This window comes from Monodelphis domestica, chromosome 1, assembly GCF_027887165.1.
Source record: "Monodelphis domestica isolate mMonDom1 chromosome 1, mMonDom1.pri, whole genome shotgun sequence".
NCBI lineage: Eukaryota > Metazoa > Chordata > Mammalia > Didelphimorphia > Didelphidae > Monodelphis > Monodelphis domestica.
The window spans coordinates 670,413,301-670,430,876 of NC_077227.1; the positions used below are offsets into that span (position 1 = coordinate 670,413,301).

General features: G+C 35.4%; 1 protein-coding gene across 1 annotated transcript in view; it reads left to right on the plus strand.

Annotated features, from left to right (window-relative positions):
- The first annotated feature begins 281 nt into the window (after positions 1 to 281).
- The window catches only part of THUMPD2 (THUMP domain containing 2), a 275,888-nt gene continuing 258,593 nt past the window's right edge, over positions 282 to 17,576 (plus strand). The window contains exon 1 of the mRNA XM_007476992.3: positions 282 to 1,821. The gene's annotated coding sequence lies outside the window, so the exon portion shown is untranslated. The remainder of the gene's footprint in view (positions 1,822 to 17,576) is intronic.

Sequence of the window (17,576 nt, forward strand, 5' to 3'; positions counted from 1 at the left end):
TGCTATGGAAGGTATTTGATCTTTTCAGTTTCCCTCCTTCCTTTTGAAAGGGAAAGAACTGAATCTCATCTAGACTATTTTTGTTCCCTTTCCTTTCTCATTTCCCGAGACATTTAAGTAGACAACCCTGTTGTAACAGCTAGCTTACTGTTATCCTAGGGACAATATAGTTCCACTTGATCCCTTTCTCCATTGTTTTTATTTATATTTTTTTGTTTTTTTATTTTTATTTTTTATAAAAATTTATTTATATTTATAATATTTATATAAAGTGAAAAGTTATCAATATAATCACAATAGCTCAGAGCCCCCAGTTAGGAAAATCTCTAACATTCAGAGAGAGATATAAAATATCTCATAACATCCTTGACCTAATTCAAAGTTTAGCATATCTCTAGCTATTCCCTAATCTCTTTTATGTTTGTTGCAAAATCAGAATATAGGAAACATTTGAATAAGGGGAGTAAATGCAATACATTGTAGTGTCAGTTGCTACAAAGGAACTGAGAAAAAACTTAGAGGGAAACTTCCCTCTATCTTTGAATGGGTGTATATAACTGATAGCTTCAGGTCAAGCCCTCTTTTCTAAGATTCTTTCAAAGCCCAATGACATGCCTCAGTCCTTCCCTTCTCTGCTAAAATTCAGTCTTCATGTCAGTTTCTCTTTCTGATTTCTCTACTTTAGTTTACCATTTTAATTATTTTCCCATGCTCCCAATTTTTCTAGCTTAGTTTATCAAATCCCAGGCAGAATTGGCTGCTGATTTTAAGCTCTTGCAGTTCCACTCACTTCTCTCACCCACTCTCTTGCAGAGAATGAGTCCCTTTAAGAATTCCTGGAACTCAAATTAGTTCAAATATGGTGCCCAAATCAGACTCCAAGACAAAGGATATGTTTGTCCTTCTAAACTACAAATCCCAAGATGTTGTTCAGCTCTTAAACACTGATGATATAAAGAAAATAGGATCTGAGGATAAAGATACTTCTTTCTTATGTCCACATCCTTTCATTTTATAGTTTTTAAGAAAGAAAACACATTATCCTTCTAATATCACTTATAATTGATGGTTTATTTGTTTGGGGGACTTTTTGGTTAAAGTTCACTTTAAAACTATGTTGGACTTAGAACTTTGCCAATCCCCATTTGGAGTCTTTTGTATTCCTGCATACTACAGGATAAGAGGTTAGAGAAAGTTGTTATCAAAACAATTTCCCTTTATCTCATTTTCTAATGAATAGTTTCAATATTTTAAGGCCCTTAGCCTTTCAAAAAAGCAGAACTAAATCCCTAATCTTAAATCGCCTTGTGAGGACTTTTCACAGGCTGAAAAGGAAATGAGATATCTTCTATCCCATTCCTGTTCATCCCATGACAAACCAGTTAATGGGAATTGGATTCAATGAAAATGTGTGCTGTCTTGTGTTCCTTCAGCATCTTCTCTCCTTACAAGCTCTGCCTTCTCACCTATCTACTGCAGACATATTCAAGATTAATTAACAAAGGGATGATGATTTAATAATCTCTTTCTGAGCAACAAAAAACTGCCAATCAACTTAGCTTCTGAAGTCAATCTGATTCTTTAAAAACCACTCAGAGTGAACCTGCAGGATTAATTGATAAAAACACTTACAACAATGTTGTTTTCTTCATAGAGGAGAAATGATAGATAAAGTCAAGTGAGTGAGTGAAAGTCTTTTGGGAGCCTAAAGAAAGGAAATGAAGGCCAGCAACAAAACCCTGGGGAAATAACAAGACTGAAAAAGGTGAATGGATCTAATGTGAAATGAGACAGAAAGGAGAAGGGAGAAGGATTAACAAGGTAAGCAAACAAAGTGGTGTAATGGTATGGTATAAACCTGGAGTGAAGAACCTTTGGCCTGAGGGTGAGATCCATCATATCACTTAATTCTCTCAGGCCTACAGCAAGTATTTCTAAAAATATAGACATGTCAATTGAGCTTCTTCCTTTTCAAAATGACACATATTAAGTGCACCCAATCTATCATCACTGTAACTTATTAAAATGTGCTGATGGTAGAGTAGGTGTCAGCCTAATGTTTGTGTTGTCATGGAAACCAAAGATGAATATTTGAATATTGTATATGGCCCTCAGTGGTTGCTTTTTGTATTTGTGCATGGCTCACAAATGACTTCCCCCTGTAGAGTAAGTGGCCTATGAGAGAAATAGGTTTCCCACCCTTATTATACAATAGAATTAAAGTTAGTCAAGAGAAAGGGGAGGGAACAAGTATTTAAAGAGCACCTACTAGATTCCAGGCACATATGATGCCATTGGATGGATACAATTATAATCCCCATTTTATATTTGAGGAAACTGAGGCAGATAGCTAAATAAGAAATGACCTACCCAGAATCACACAGCTAGTAAGTGTCAGAGGTCAGATTTGAAATCAGATCTTCCTAACCCCAGGCCCAGGGCTCTGTGCTCTTAAGAAAAATGGAATAATAATGTCTACTCTTGCTTATCTCAGTGGGACATGAGGAAAAATGCAGGAAAATGTGAAATTATTTTGTTCATGTAGGAAGGGAAGTCTATAAATTCTAGAGTGCCCTATTAATATAGACACAAATTTTAGACTCACTTATTTATGCTCCTGAAATTCAATGCCATTTTAGATACTTCATTCTATGCCTAACAAACTAGATTTCAGAAACCCAAAACAACATTACGGCAGAAAATAGAGATCTTTGCTTCAGTCTCTAAGAGAAGCCTTTCTCCAGTTGTCCTCATGCTGGACTAGTAAGGCAAATGATGTTGATGCATCCTCATCCCATTCTTCATTATCCTCCTCTCTCTCTATCTCACTGCTTAGTTCCTGAGAAAATAAAAAATCTACCAAGAGCTGTTAGGTACACAGAAATCTGTAATGTGCCCTTGTCCCTATCTCATTGTCATTCATTTAATTTTGTCTCAATATTCTCCATCAGTCTATTCTTGATCAGTCATTTCATAGGTTATGGTTGTGTAAATCACCATATTCATATCTTTCCTGCTCCAGCCAACTTGAAATGATAGCCTACCACTGACAACTGACAGGAAACAGAGCGTCTCTGTTGATTAGGCATTTGAAATATCAAAATATGAAATTATCTAAAAGACTAGAATTTGGAAAGATTTAAGTGCTAGAAAGAGCCCTGAATTGGAAGTGAGAAGCCCTGAATTGAAGGTTCAGTCTGGCTGTGCCATATTCTGCCTACATTACCTTGGCTAACTCATTTAACTTCTTTGGGTTTCTCTTCCTTTATTTGTAAAATGAAAAAGCTGGACTAGTCTGGGGTTACTGATTTTTCGTGTGTCATGGACACCCTTGGCAGTCTAGGGCAGCCTATCAACCCCATTTCAGAATAATATTATTAAATGAACAAAATAAAATGTACAGGATTGCATAGAAAACCAATTATATTGTCATAAAAGTCATTTTTTACCATCCATGTGCATAGAATCCCATGAAATCTATTTAGAGACTTCCTTGTGGGCTCCAAGTTAAGAACCCCTGGATTAACTCATCTTTAAGGTCCCTTCCTCTAAATTCTGTAAAGAATTTGCACTGGTGGGCTTAAATCCCAAATATTCACATTAACCTGCTTTGCCCAATAGACAACAAGCTCCTTCAGAGCAAGGACTATGCTTTATGATTCTTCAATATCTCTCCTTGTTGACTCTCATTAAGAATTCAACAAGCTGCATGATTAATCTCCCAACTCTGTTTTATATTTTCTCCACAATAATAATAATAACAACATTGAGATTCTCTACCCAAACAAAATAACCATGTCATGGCATGATCAGCTCTGTTAATGGATGATTTGAATTGGTTATTGTCTCATTACCCCAGAGGGAAATCATACCTTTGCTTGTATTTTATTATCATGACCTGCTGCTCTCTAGAACCTAAGAATAGATGCATGAGGTATATACTAATCTCTCCAAAGGGTTAGGGGGTACAGAAAAATATAATTTACTATGGGGAAAGGGCAGAGGCCCAAGGCTCCCCATATAAGACAAGATCCACAAATGATTCTATATATATATATATATATATATATATATATATATATATATATATATATATTCTATTCTAATATAAAATAGTTTTTGACATCAGCAATTCATCCAACTTGCTTTAGGAGGGCAATCTGGGTTTACTATTTTCAGATTGTATAGCAATCCATCCTTAATACATCTTCCCAGTAATCATCACCAGCCTCCACCACTCAAGATAATTTGATGGTTCCATTTTGAAAATAGTCTATCTCCACTCATCAGGTTGTTTTGATAAGTTTTGGTATCTGTTTCCATGGAAGCAGATGGCTCTTTAATTTCGGAGAAGTCCTTTACATATCCTAGGCAGATATTGGGAACACAAACTCATTATCACATGGGATATTCTTTGACTTCCATATTTCTAGTTCTTAGCCATATTCTCCTAGCTTTATCTTCTACTGGAAATTTTGGTTCCAAAAATCCGTGCTTCTACAAAAATATATAAATGGGGCAATAATGAAGTCAATTTTGTTTATTTATCCAAAACTACTGACTGTTGGAGGAGCTCCAGGGAGGGTAACGTGAGAGGCTGCTGACCTTTCCCCAAGAACACTTAGGATGAAGCATCTCTTGGGCTAAAATTCTGATCATTCAACATACCTCTGATGACCAGATGGGAGATTTATAGACCACTACTTATTGGTCATTCAAGTTGTATGAGAGCTAGGTTTCAATCAGAGAACACAAAGGTCTTACACTGAAAAAACCTTGACCAGGCTGTTTTTATTATAGACGTTGGAACAATTCTCTATTATTCAGTTCACGGAATAACTAGAAATCCTGGATCAACAACAGACAGCCAGATGAATTATTGTAACCCCTGCTCCAGAAGGCCTTAGTGTCTGATTAAAAACTAAATCTGTCCTTGGCCAGATGTAGCATCTTTATTAGAAATGAATCTTTCCCAGGGTTCAAGATACTGGTTTTAAATCAAGTGTTTCCCTGGGTCTCTGAGTCCCCAGCATGAGGCTTCACCTCTTGGGTCTTTGGTCAGCCTTCTTCAATGCACAGGGAAAGTTGCTTTGCAAGAAAGCATTGTCCTTGTCTATTCTGTTAGCAAAGCTTTCCAGAGGACTGGCATCTATTTTTAATGAAGACTAGGGAAGCCAGTAGTTGAGCACCAACTGAACCATATAGTTAATAAAATAGAAACTGTTTTGTTTTCGAGTAAGGAAAGTAGGACCAAAATTTATGAAGAAAAATGTGTTTAGCCTCTTTGGAAAGGAGGAAATCAGATCATTATTTAAGGATAATGAATGATGTATAGGAGACCAGGATATATTTTTTGTATTTAGTATTTTAGAAGCCATTCTTTTCATTCCAACACAGATATTTATTTTCTGATTCCTTGTTGTTCTGATGCACTCCCAGAATCTTGCAGTTTGAAGGGACCTTACCCCTTTATTTTTTGAATTAGAAAACTGAAGCAAATATGATTAAATGACCTACTCAGGAAAGTGGCTTGGTTGACAAGCTACATATGATCTGAAGCAATTATTACATTTCTTTATACAATACAAAGGAAGGAGAAATTCAAAATTTGGTCACTACATGGATAATTTGGTTAAATTTAAAATAGAAATTTAATAATTCAGATTCCTAAGCCATTTTCATGCTCTGAATTTACTGATGCGTTTGCCTATTGTGACTTTCACCCTCCCTATTTCCATTCACATATTTACTCTGGGGCCTTAATTTTCCAAATTGGCCATCTGTACCGCCAAAACTAACCAGATGATTACTGAATGTCTACATTAACTTGCTAAATAGATAGAATTATAATTCATATGGTTAGGCATCTGCTTTTAACTTAAAATTAGGTTAATATGAATATTTGTCTTCCTCTGGAACACATGTAAATGTGTATATGTGCACATATATGCATAAACACGTGTGACCATATAAGCATGGAATTCAGCGCTATGTGTATGTAAAGCCTATGATATTGCCAAAACTTGGTAATGCCACACTGGTTTCTCAATATGAAAGTGGGCTTACCTTAGCTTTTTTATGGCATTGTTCTTATCTCACAGCTATGTGATAACTGTATCTCCTTTGCTAATTCTTCATACATGACAACAACATACATGAGGGTCCCTCCAAAGCATTTTTATGGATCCTCTTTCCTCTCTCTCTTTATGTTATCATTTTGTGATCCCATCAGTTCCCATGAGATTGATTATCTTCTCTATATAGATGATTCCCAGATCTATATCAACCTTTGTCTCTCTCTCTGATAATTTAATCTGAATTATCAACTTGTTTTTTGATACCTTAAATCTGATATCCCATAGGAATTCCAAACTCTATCTGATCAAATGGAACTCATTATCTCTCCTATAAACTCACCCCTCTTCTAAACTTCCCTCTTATTGTTTTTTTATTTTTATTTTCATGCAAAAATATTCACTTCCATATTGATCATTGTTGTAAGAGCAACTCAAACATAACCAAAAACCCAAAATAAAATCATAAATTCACCATAAATTCACATAAATAAATTCACATAAATGTGAAAGATGACTCAAGTCTTTCTCTGGAGGTGGAGAGCATTCCCTGTCAGAAGTCTTTTAGGATTGTCCCAGATCATTGTATTGCTGAGAGTAGCCATGTTTTCACAAATAATGAATCCAATTCATCCAATATTGCTGTTATTGTGTACAATGTCCTTCCAATTCTGCTTATTTCACTTTGTGTTAGTTCCTGCAGATCTTTCCAGGTTTTTCTGAAATCATCTTGCTTATCATTTCCTCTGGCACAATAATATTTTATTACCAATTTGTACCACAATTTGTTCAGCCATTCACAGTTGATGGGAATCCCCTCAGTTTCCAATTTTTTGCCACCACAAAAAGAGCAGCTAGAAATATTTTTGTTCAAGTAGGTCCTTTCACCTTTTTTATTATCTCTTTGGGATATAGATCAATAGTGGTATTACCAAATTTAAGGATATGCACAGCTTTATAGCTCTTTGAGTATAGTTCCAATTTGCCCTCCAGAATGTTTGGATCAGTTCACAACTCCACCAGCAATGCATTAGTGTCCCAATTTTGCAATATCCCCCCTCCCAACATTTACCACTTTCCTTTACTACCATATTGGCCAATCTGATAGTTGTATTCCTTATTTCTTTTGAGGGAACAGAAAGCATATTCCCATACATCCAGGCTTATAACTTCATTGTCATCCTTGACTCCTTATTTAAACTCACCCCACAAATTCAATATGTTACCATATCTTAGTGTTTCTACCTCTACAAAGTTTCCCTAATATATCTCCTCTCTCAAACATCTTCCACCCTCTTACCTACACTAAATGGATAGCTTTCTAATAATTGTTCCCAATCATCCTCCAGTGATTTTTCTAAAGCATAAAACTGTCCATGATATTCTCCCTCCTCTATTCCAGTGGCTCCCTATTACTTCTAACAAATACTATGTTTGACATTTAAAAGTCTTTATAACTTGGTTCTTCCCTACATTTACAGTCTTTTTGTACTTTACTTCTATCCAAATACTAGATGATCCAAAAATACTGGCATAATTTGTATTCCTCCCAAATAATACCATCACATGTTCTGTGCCTTTACCCTAAAACTTGTTCCCTAAGCCCAGAATGCTATGGTTCTTAGTTTTCCTGACTTCCTTCAAGACAACATAAGTTCCACCGTCAGTAGAGTGCCTTTCCTAGTCCTCACAGCTGCTAGTTAATATCCCTCTCAGATTGCATTCCTTCTATCACTATTCATGTATCTTATATGTTCCTGGACAGTCATATGTTAATTCCCCCATGAGAAGGTGAGTTCTTTGAAGTCAGGAATTCTTTTTGCCTCATTTCTAGTATTTTTCATAGTGCCTTGCACATAGATAGTGTTTCATATCATATTTTATTATTCATTATATTCTTTATATGATATTGTTCATATTTACATAATAATATTCATTATATTATATATTATATAAATATATGTTATATTTACATTATAATAAATGTGTATTGACTAACTTTGAGCTATGGATATCTTGTGAATACTTTGGCCCCACCAATTTGATATAAAACCAGTGAAAAGCCAGTTTGGATACATTTTCAGTAGGAGTATCAAGTAACAGGCAGCATAAGGAAAGTGCCCTGAAGTTTTAGACCTAGAATATAAAGTAAAACTTGAAAGAATCCATTGATCACCATCTCTCCAGTGGTTTTAATAACATCCTCTCTCAACTATTTATATATAATCAGCATTTAATCCAATCTTTGCTAAAAATATATCACTTTAATGATGGTATTCAGAAATGGCATCATAATCTAGTCAGTTTCAATCATTTTAATGTTGAATCATCTGTAACGTTGAAATATCTCACCAAAACATTTCATACAAAATAATGGCATAATTGCATAAACATTTTCAATGGAATGATTATAAAACAAGAACATGGCTAATATTTATAGGGCTTGGTAAGCACATCTGCATATTTGCTTCCTAAATTTCAGGAACAGGTGACTTTTCCAATCTGTATTTTGAGCTTTAAAAAAAAACACAAATTAGCTGCTTAGAATGTTTTGCCTTATTCTGTTATGCATAGGTATTTGGCCAGCACATAGTCTAATTGCAATTCATTGATGTAACAGGAAATATTGAAAATGCATGGGAAAAGTATAATTAGAGGTCTTTCCTGCTATTTAGTATCCCAGAGGTTATTTTCTATGAATGAATGAATGAATTTGTTAATTTATTAATTTTTATTTTTCATTTATTTCATTTATTTTTATTTATAAATTATTTATTCTTCATAAAATAAAATATTATTTATTTATTTGTTTAATTTATTAATCTGTTAAATACTTACAATGTGCCAGACATATTACTAAGAGGTGAAAATACAAATGGAAGAAATGAAATAGTTCATAGCTTCTAGGAGCTGACATTCTAATGAGACAGATTATTTTAGGGAGCTGTGGTCAGGGACAGGAATTTTAGTCTGAAGAGTACCATTTTTCTGCATGGTGCAGAAACAATGGTAATATTGATTTGATTACTGTGGCCAGAAGCAGAAAATGGCAAGGGAAGGGGATGAATGCATTTGTACAATGGCAGAGTAGGTAGCCAGATGACACATAGATAGATGGATGGCATATGAAAGACTAGTCTATTCGATATGGAGAATTGGTTGAATTTGCACTCACTCCCAAATCGTGGCAGCTCGATTCGGGCAGTGTGAGAGAGGTCCAAAATTATGCGCATTGACTGTCCCAGGAAGTACGGACATGATTTCTGGAATCAGAAAAATTCAATTCCAAGTGGTAAAATCCAAACCACAAGAAAGAAAAGAGCCTAGGATAGATGGTTGGATGGGATATGAAAGATGAATTGGAAAAGCTCTATATAAGAATAAGGAAAAAGAAAATGTTCCTTAAACATTTATTGAACCTCTTTTATGCGCAAGACACTGTGTAATGGGGAATAGAAAGGTGACATGTACACACATAACTAAAATATGAAATAATCAATTTTTATAAAGTATAATATAAAATAAAAAAGACACAAAGTGCTACTTAACAATTCAAAGGAAGGAAAAGATCTCATTAACCATGAGTAAAGGTCTTAGATCAGGTTCTCATCCATCAACATAGAGACCACAACATGAAGAACATGGAAATATAGTATGATAACATATATAACATATATCCTATTACATGCCATCATGGGGTTGAGGAAAGGGAAAGAGGGTGAGAACATAGACTGAAAAGTGTCAGAAAATGATTATTAAAAATTGGATTTACATGTAAAAAATAAATTGGAATCTAAAAAGAAATACAATGATCAAAAAGCGATGTAATTTGGTGAAATTAGGCCAAAGGTGAAACATAAAAACAAATACAAAGTTCTCTGAGATTTAAAGTTCTATATAACCTGGTTTCTCCCAGTCTTCTTATACTTTATTCCCCCCTCACACAGTCTACAATCCAGATACATTCAACTATTTCATGTTTTTCACACATGATGCTCCATCTCCCATCTCCCATCTTCGTACTGACTGTCCTCCATGAATAGAATACTCTTCAACCTCACCTCTACCTCTTATCCTCTCTGGCTTCCTTCAACTAGAATCTTGTCTTGTGCAGATCTTTCCCAATCATCCCCTCCCACTGCCTTCCCTCCATAATTCTCTTCCTTTTCTCTAATCTACCTCCCTCATAGAGCTCAGATAAAGTGTTGTTGGTTTTATTGTTTCTGATACTTAAAGAGTGAAGTGGATAAAAAGCTGGGACTGGAGTTAGGAGGTCATGAGTTCAAATACAGTTGGTTCTTTCTTTAATAATATGTAAGAGAGAAATGGTTGATCAAAGAACAATGAATCAGCTAGTTCTCCTCAACTCACATCATAAAATTATAGAATATAAGGGGAAGACAGTGGATACAAAGAATTAAGGTTTTGCCCCTTCCAAACTTGTAGTTGCATTTTGTTAAAAGGGCATCCCTTTCATATCTTTAGTGGATCGTTTTGCATCTTGTAAATGGTCAGATTTTCAGGGGCTCCTTTTTGAGTGGTCTATTCCCAAATTATAGAGGGCATTAAATTGGCAGTGGTCTATTGACAAATTGTTTTTTTAAAAAAGGAGATAATGATGTGTTTACCCTTTGTTGCTTTTCTCAGAATTTTATCTACTAACTTGACAGAATTATAAGGTACCCTAGCTTGACAAAGGATCACTGACACCTTTTTAAAAAGTAAGCTAATCAACTCTTCACAGTGCCTGTATAAGAGTCAGTCTTCCAAGGAGTCAGAGATCAGATAGTCACCAAAATTAATCTCTAACATTTAAAAGAGTTATCTCTGCCATTTGAGAAGAGAGAAGTGATGGAGGAAGAATTCAACTCACAAGAGATAGTTCCTCTTCACATTTTTCTTTGTTCCTCTTCAAAAAGTGAAACAAGTTAAGAGAAGAGGAAAGGGAAACTTTCACAGTGGGAACACCACCTAGTAGGAAATGCTATGCACAAAAGCATTCAGACACAGAAATCCAGCTATGGCATCAAGTCAAATAGCAATAGAGGGGGACCAGTCAGCATAGGAATCTCAATGGAGTAACATGTTGGGCAGAGATACTATACCCAGGAGGAGCATCATTAGTTTGACACAAAAAAGAGAAAGAACACTAGCACCCTATATGGTCAGAGTATGAGCTACTTTAGTCATATGAACTTCTCTTTTACTGAACTCTGTGGGTCCCCACTCTTTCCATTGGTTCTATATGTAATTGTTAAAGAGCATAACCCTTGTTGTGAATTAAATTTGTCATATTTAAATTTCTCACAATATCACATTTAAGGAAAAATCTTTGCTTGGAACTAATTGGCTAAAAATTAAAAATAAATACAGCAAAGTACAAACCAACAGTGAACCTCAAACTCAGAGTACGAGACCCCCTGGGACCCAAACTCTGGAAGCCCAGAGAATTTTTGCAGGAATAAAAATCAAGTTTAGTAGCTTTCCAGACTTCATGCATTTTCATTTTTGAAAATTGAGCCAACTTTGCCCTTCTTGTGTACAGTGGTTCCATTCTCAATGATCATTGGCAGGAGCTCACTATTCACATCTATCAGTTCTTTTATTAAAATAAATAGAAATTTGTCTGGGACTAGTGACTTGAACTCATCTGGAGCAACATGATTTTTTCTTATCATTCTCCTTTTTATTTTGAACTTTAAAACTCTATTATAGTCATTCTTGCTCCAATTCTAAGCTTATGCTTTTTGTCCAAGAAAAATGTAGCAAAAACATGAGTTGAGCAGCTCCAACAGGCTGATATGGGGTTCTATCCTTCTTTAATCTTTTTTTCTCTTCTCATCTCTAAAATAAGGGTTTTGGTCAATGTTCTCCAAGGTTACTCTTAGCTCTAACATTTTGTATAACTGTGAAAAGAACATTTCTTTGACCAGGATGCTGCCAGGATCCATTTTTATACCCCATATGCCTTATTTCTTATATTCATGTCATTTTTAAGTCTCTTATTTGGCAAAAAAGACAGGAAGTTTGAGTCAGTGGAAAAATAACTTGGTTTTCATTCAAGTATATCTAAACCCATTGCTTAATAATTTCACATGGCTCAAGAAAGTTGTGCTTAGATGAGACTGAAGGTTAAGAACATGTAGCCAAATTAAAATGCTCTTCAAAAGAATTTCTTGCTATTGGTTAATGGCATTCACCAACGTTAGGGGGGAAATAATACTTTCAAATATAGTGCATAATCATTTGGTGGCCTATTTTAATTAGCTAGTTTTTTAACAGACACACATGCATACATATGTGTGGACACACATACAACCACACACATGAGATGAGATGAGTTTATTCACAACTCTTTTCTACAATCAGCACTGAGGCACTCTAAAATAGATTCTTTGAAGATAGGGATCCTCAACATCTAGTACAGTGTCCAGCACACAGTAGGTATTTACATGTTTATTGGTTGCCTAGTTTTACTAGAAGTGCTGGCACCCAGAGAAATTAGCACAAAAAGCACTTTCAGAACAACTTTTTAAGGCAAAATCAATGGGGACAGGAACAGAGTTAGAAGGATGGGTGCTGGAATAAAGGAAAAATTTACCTAGGTTATGATTACTAATCACTTTTAGTCATTCTAAGAGAAGAAAGATGCCCTCTAGAAATTTACTTTAGTTAACTTTTCTTGCTAATTCAGAGTTAAACTCAATTTTTTTCTGGCTTCCTGAGTACAATAATTATCATTCACATTTCAGCATTCTCTGACAAAGTCCCAATTTCCATTCCTCCATTGTGGCTCTGAGAGAAAAGGAAGAAAGCTATTTACTTCAACAACATTATAAAGTATCTACTATCTGCAAAGCATTCTGTATATAACTTGTACATACTTGTTTCCTTGTTGTTTCCTTCCATTAGACTGTGAGCTCCTTGAGGGCAAGGACTATCTTTTGCCTCATTTTGTATCTTGTGTTTAGCACAGTGCCTGGTAAATAGCAGACATTTAATAAATATTTATTACTTTATTACACTCAAAGATAAAATAAGAAATAGGGGAAAGAAGAGTCAGAAGTCCTGGTTTGGATATCCAATCCAACAACAGCTACCTAGTCTTTCCAGGACTTAAATGACTTCTAAAGTCCCTTCCATCTCTAAATCCTATGATATCAGAACACACACACACACACACACACACACACACAAAGAATTGTGATGGTGCTGGAATATACGCTGCTTACCTCTGCCTCTTAGGATCTCTACCTTCCTTGAAATCTTAGCTCAAAGACTACCTTCTAAGTGAGGCTTTTCCTTGTCTCCAACTAGTAGTGATTCTTTGCCACCAAAATTATCTTATATATTTTATATTTACTTGTTTGTTTCCCCTGTCAAACATAAGCTCCCTGGGGACAAGGACCATTTTATTTTTGCCCTTATATCCCCAGTGTCTAGATATTTGATAAATATTTACTTATTGATTTATCGATTGCTACAAAATGTACTCACATAATCATGATTCAAAATGCTGACTAAAAGACAAAAATACCTCCTGTTAGACTCTCACAAATATTAAGAATTAGTCAGGGGATGGATTGTGGAGGATGTTAAATGTTTTGGTGCAGGGACAGAGTGAGCACTAGGTATAGAGAGGAGCTGCCTAGTCTAGACTGTCAAACCATCTACTCCTGCCAAAGAATAAAAGGCTTCTAAGGTCCCACTTTCAACTACTCCCCCAACCCTGTCTTCACCTCCTATTTTTCTTTGCCTCTCAGGTAACCAAAAAAGCCTCCACCCCTAAATAGGCTTTCCATTCGTCAAGTTCTTGCAGTTCCCACTCTCTATTACCTTCTTCTACCCATGGCAGATGCCATCCATTATGCCTATAAGCCCATTAACTCTTCAAATTCCAGGTGCCTGTGGGACATGACATTGTTTGATACTCATAGCTTATGAATCCCTGAAATGTGTTTTGGAGAACATCAACCTTTAGAAGTAGTGACTGGTGCACTGAAGGAACATACTAGATCCATTCTCAATTATTTGCTCATATTCTTCCCTTTATATATATTAATTTTAATTCATTATATGCAATCTAAAAGGTTTATGTATATGACACAGTACTAGGAAATATATTAGTAATTTAAAATGTCCTGGTATAAAAGGCACAATAATCACTGCTTGATATGATCATGGCCTGCTGTGCCTTTCTCTGGAAAAGTTCAAAGCACTTTAGAGATATTTTAAGATTATAATAATGAGAACATCCCTGCTGGATATACTGGTGGCCCAAGGTATTCTTACCCATTTTGCAGGTGGAGAGATTAAATTATTTACTCAAGGACATGTGGTAAACAAGTGATAAGATTGAAAGCAGAACTACTAGAGGAAGTATTATAGAATGAACATTAAAGCCAGGAGACACAGGTTCTAGACCTGACTCACAATATCTGTCCAACTATAGATAAAAATGACTCATATTGAGTCATACATAATTAAAGATGGAGAGAAGACCAAAAAATGGAAAAGAACCTGACATGTCTGACAATTATTCTTCTTCATCTTCTATGTTTCCCCAAAGGCCATCTAAGGAAACCTGTAGAATTCACACAACTTTATGGTTTAGATTCAATCAGTGTTCAATTCCTATCAGAAATAAACATCCATACAATCATAACGAAAATAAAGCTAGTCTCATAAATTATGTTGAATGGTTTGAGAATAATGTAAGTGAATATGAAAGCCTAAAATGATCTATTTCTCCTCCAAAATCCTATATCATCTTGTACCCCTCTTATTGTGCTTTCAATCTATATATTATATTATAATTGTTTCTATACGGAGTCATAGAATCCAAGCATTGGAAAGTACCTCTTGTACCTACTAGCCAACCAAGAACTAGCTGAGAAAATCTTTTATAATATTTCTAAAAAGTGGCAATCCAGATTCCTCAGTGGAAGGGTATTCTGTCATTCTCATCTCACATCAAGCTTGACATTCACTTGCCTCACCTTCTCAGCTGAAAATTTCATAACTCACTGAAGACAAAACATTGGCAGTCATTTGTTGAAAACCCCTTCTCTTCTCAATTCACCAACATCGTCTAACATTATCTCTTCCATTACTCCAGTCCCCATTGGAGAGGTTATCCTTATCTTTACCAAGGCCGAACCCTCTCTACATAGTCTTTTGATCCTATTTTTTCTCTCTGATCTTCCCTACTTCTCTCTCTTTCTGTACCTGTCTGTCTCCTCCTCCTCTCCCTCTGTTTCTTTTTGCCTCTGTCTCTGTCTCTGTGTCTCTCTGTCTCTGTCTCTCTGTGTCTCTTTGTCTCTCTCTCCACTCCCTATATCTCTGTGTGTCATCTTTAATACCTCCCTCCTGACACCTTCACTACTATCTATAAGCATGCCCATGACTCTCTCATCTTTCAAAACCAACAAAAAGACCTTACATCATCCTATTATTCCAGATATCTATTGCTTTTCTCATATTTTTTTTCTTCTCTACTAAACTCCTTAAAAATTGATCTACATTGTCTCTTTACTTTCTCTCTTCTCACTCCCTCCTAAGCCCTCTGCAACCTGGCTTCTAACCTCATCATTCATTTGGAACCATTTTCTCCAGTTACTAGTGGTTTCTTAATTGCCTAATCTAAAGACCTTTTCTCAATCATCATATTTCTTGTACTCCCTGCCAGTATTTGACACTATCGATCGCCTTATTCTTTTATATATTCTCTTCTCTCTGGGCTTCTATGACACAGTTCTTTCTTGCTTTTCTTTCTATATGACCAAGACAAGCTAGGTGTAATAGTTATTAAGAATGCTAGACTTAAAATCAGGAAATTGTGGGTACAAATACTGCTTCAGACACTTATCTAGCTGACTTTGAATAAGTTACTTATCCACTCTCAACCTCAGTCTTTCTATCTGTAAAATAGGGATAAAAATATCATCTACCTCAGGGTCATTATGATCAAATGAGTTCATAGTTCTTTGCAAATTTTAAAGCACTACATAAATGGTAACTATTATTATTGTTATTTTTCAGTCTTATTTGCTGGATATTGTATAAGTGGAATTTTGAAACATTAGACTTCATCCCCCAGAAGTCCTTCAGTATTTCCCAGAATTCCTCTCCTCTCTCCACCTCCTCGCCTGGTCACATTTTATTTAAGTTTGCTGTAACTCCTCATTTGATCTCTTCTTTCACAAGCAGGCTGGGTTAGCACCTTTTTTAGCTAGTTCTTTTTTACTTTCATTATTATTAATAAATCTTATAAATACATACCTGAGTTATTATATGTTAATTTTAAAACCCACAATATTGATCTATGTGACTTCCTCTTCAATTGTGACTGTATCCTATGTCTTGTTCCAGGGTATTACTCTCTTTTCTCTTTATGCGCATTCATTTGGTGATCTTATAAGCTCCCTTCAGTGTAACTTTCATTTCTATGCAGACTATCCCTAAATGTCTACATCCAGCCCTAGTCTCTTGTGAATTCTAGTTTTCCATGTCCAACACGGGAAGTTCCCACTCTCAACACATATCCAATCAACTACTCAATCAATAGCTCTAGCTCTCAACACTTCTTATTCTTAGCCTTCTAATTTTTGTTCCTGCCTTGAGTGTCTGCCCACTCGAGTAAGTGCTCCAATCAATACCCAGAGTGATTTTTTTCCTAAAGGGTTAAGTCTGACCATACCACCAGACCACTCAGTAAACTTTGGTGGCCTTCTATTACCAAATGATTCCCACCAACCCTTGCCCTTCCTACCCCTCTAATCTTCTCACATATCACTACCTTCCACATTCTATCACCCAATAACACTAGTTCTCAAATATAACACCCATCTCCTCTGCCTAAGATTTTACACTCGATGTACCCCATGTATGGAATTATCAACGTCTTCATCTCTGCTTTCTGACATCCTTGACTTCCTCCAAGACCCTGTTTAAGCCCTAACAATTACAGGAAGCATTTTCAGGTCCTCTAGCTTGAGACTTCCCCTCTAAAGTAATCATTGTTCTACTCTGTTTGTTGTATGTATTTGTTTCTTTAAATATCAACTCTACTATATGCATTTAATCTCCTTGAAGAAAGAAATTGTTTTGAGTTTTTGCTTTTCTTTGTATATTCATTACTTAACCCAGTGTCTGGCACACAGTAAGCACTTAATAAAATCCTTTTTAAGGTTTATTGATTCATTGACTAACACTCTGAGACAGTTAAATTCACTATTGGAACTAATACAAAAATTAAATATGATTTAACAGACATGAAATGTTTGGTTACCAATGTGGGAACCATTTTCAAATCAGTTGTCCATGTGTTGTGTCAGACTATTCACTCATTATAGGAGAGTCCAAGATCATAACAAAGTTAGAATGTACAAATATGAGAAAATAATGAATACAATGAAAAGTTCCAACTTGACCTAATCAAACAGATTATTAATTCCAAAAATGTCAAAAGATGACAACATGGACTATTACCATTTCCAAAAG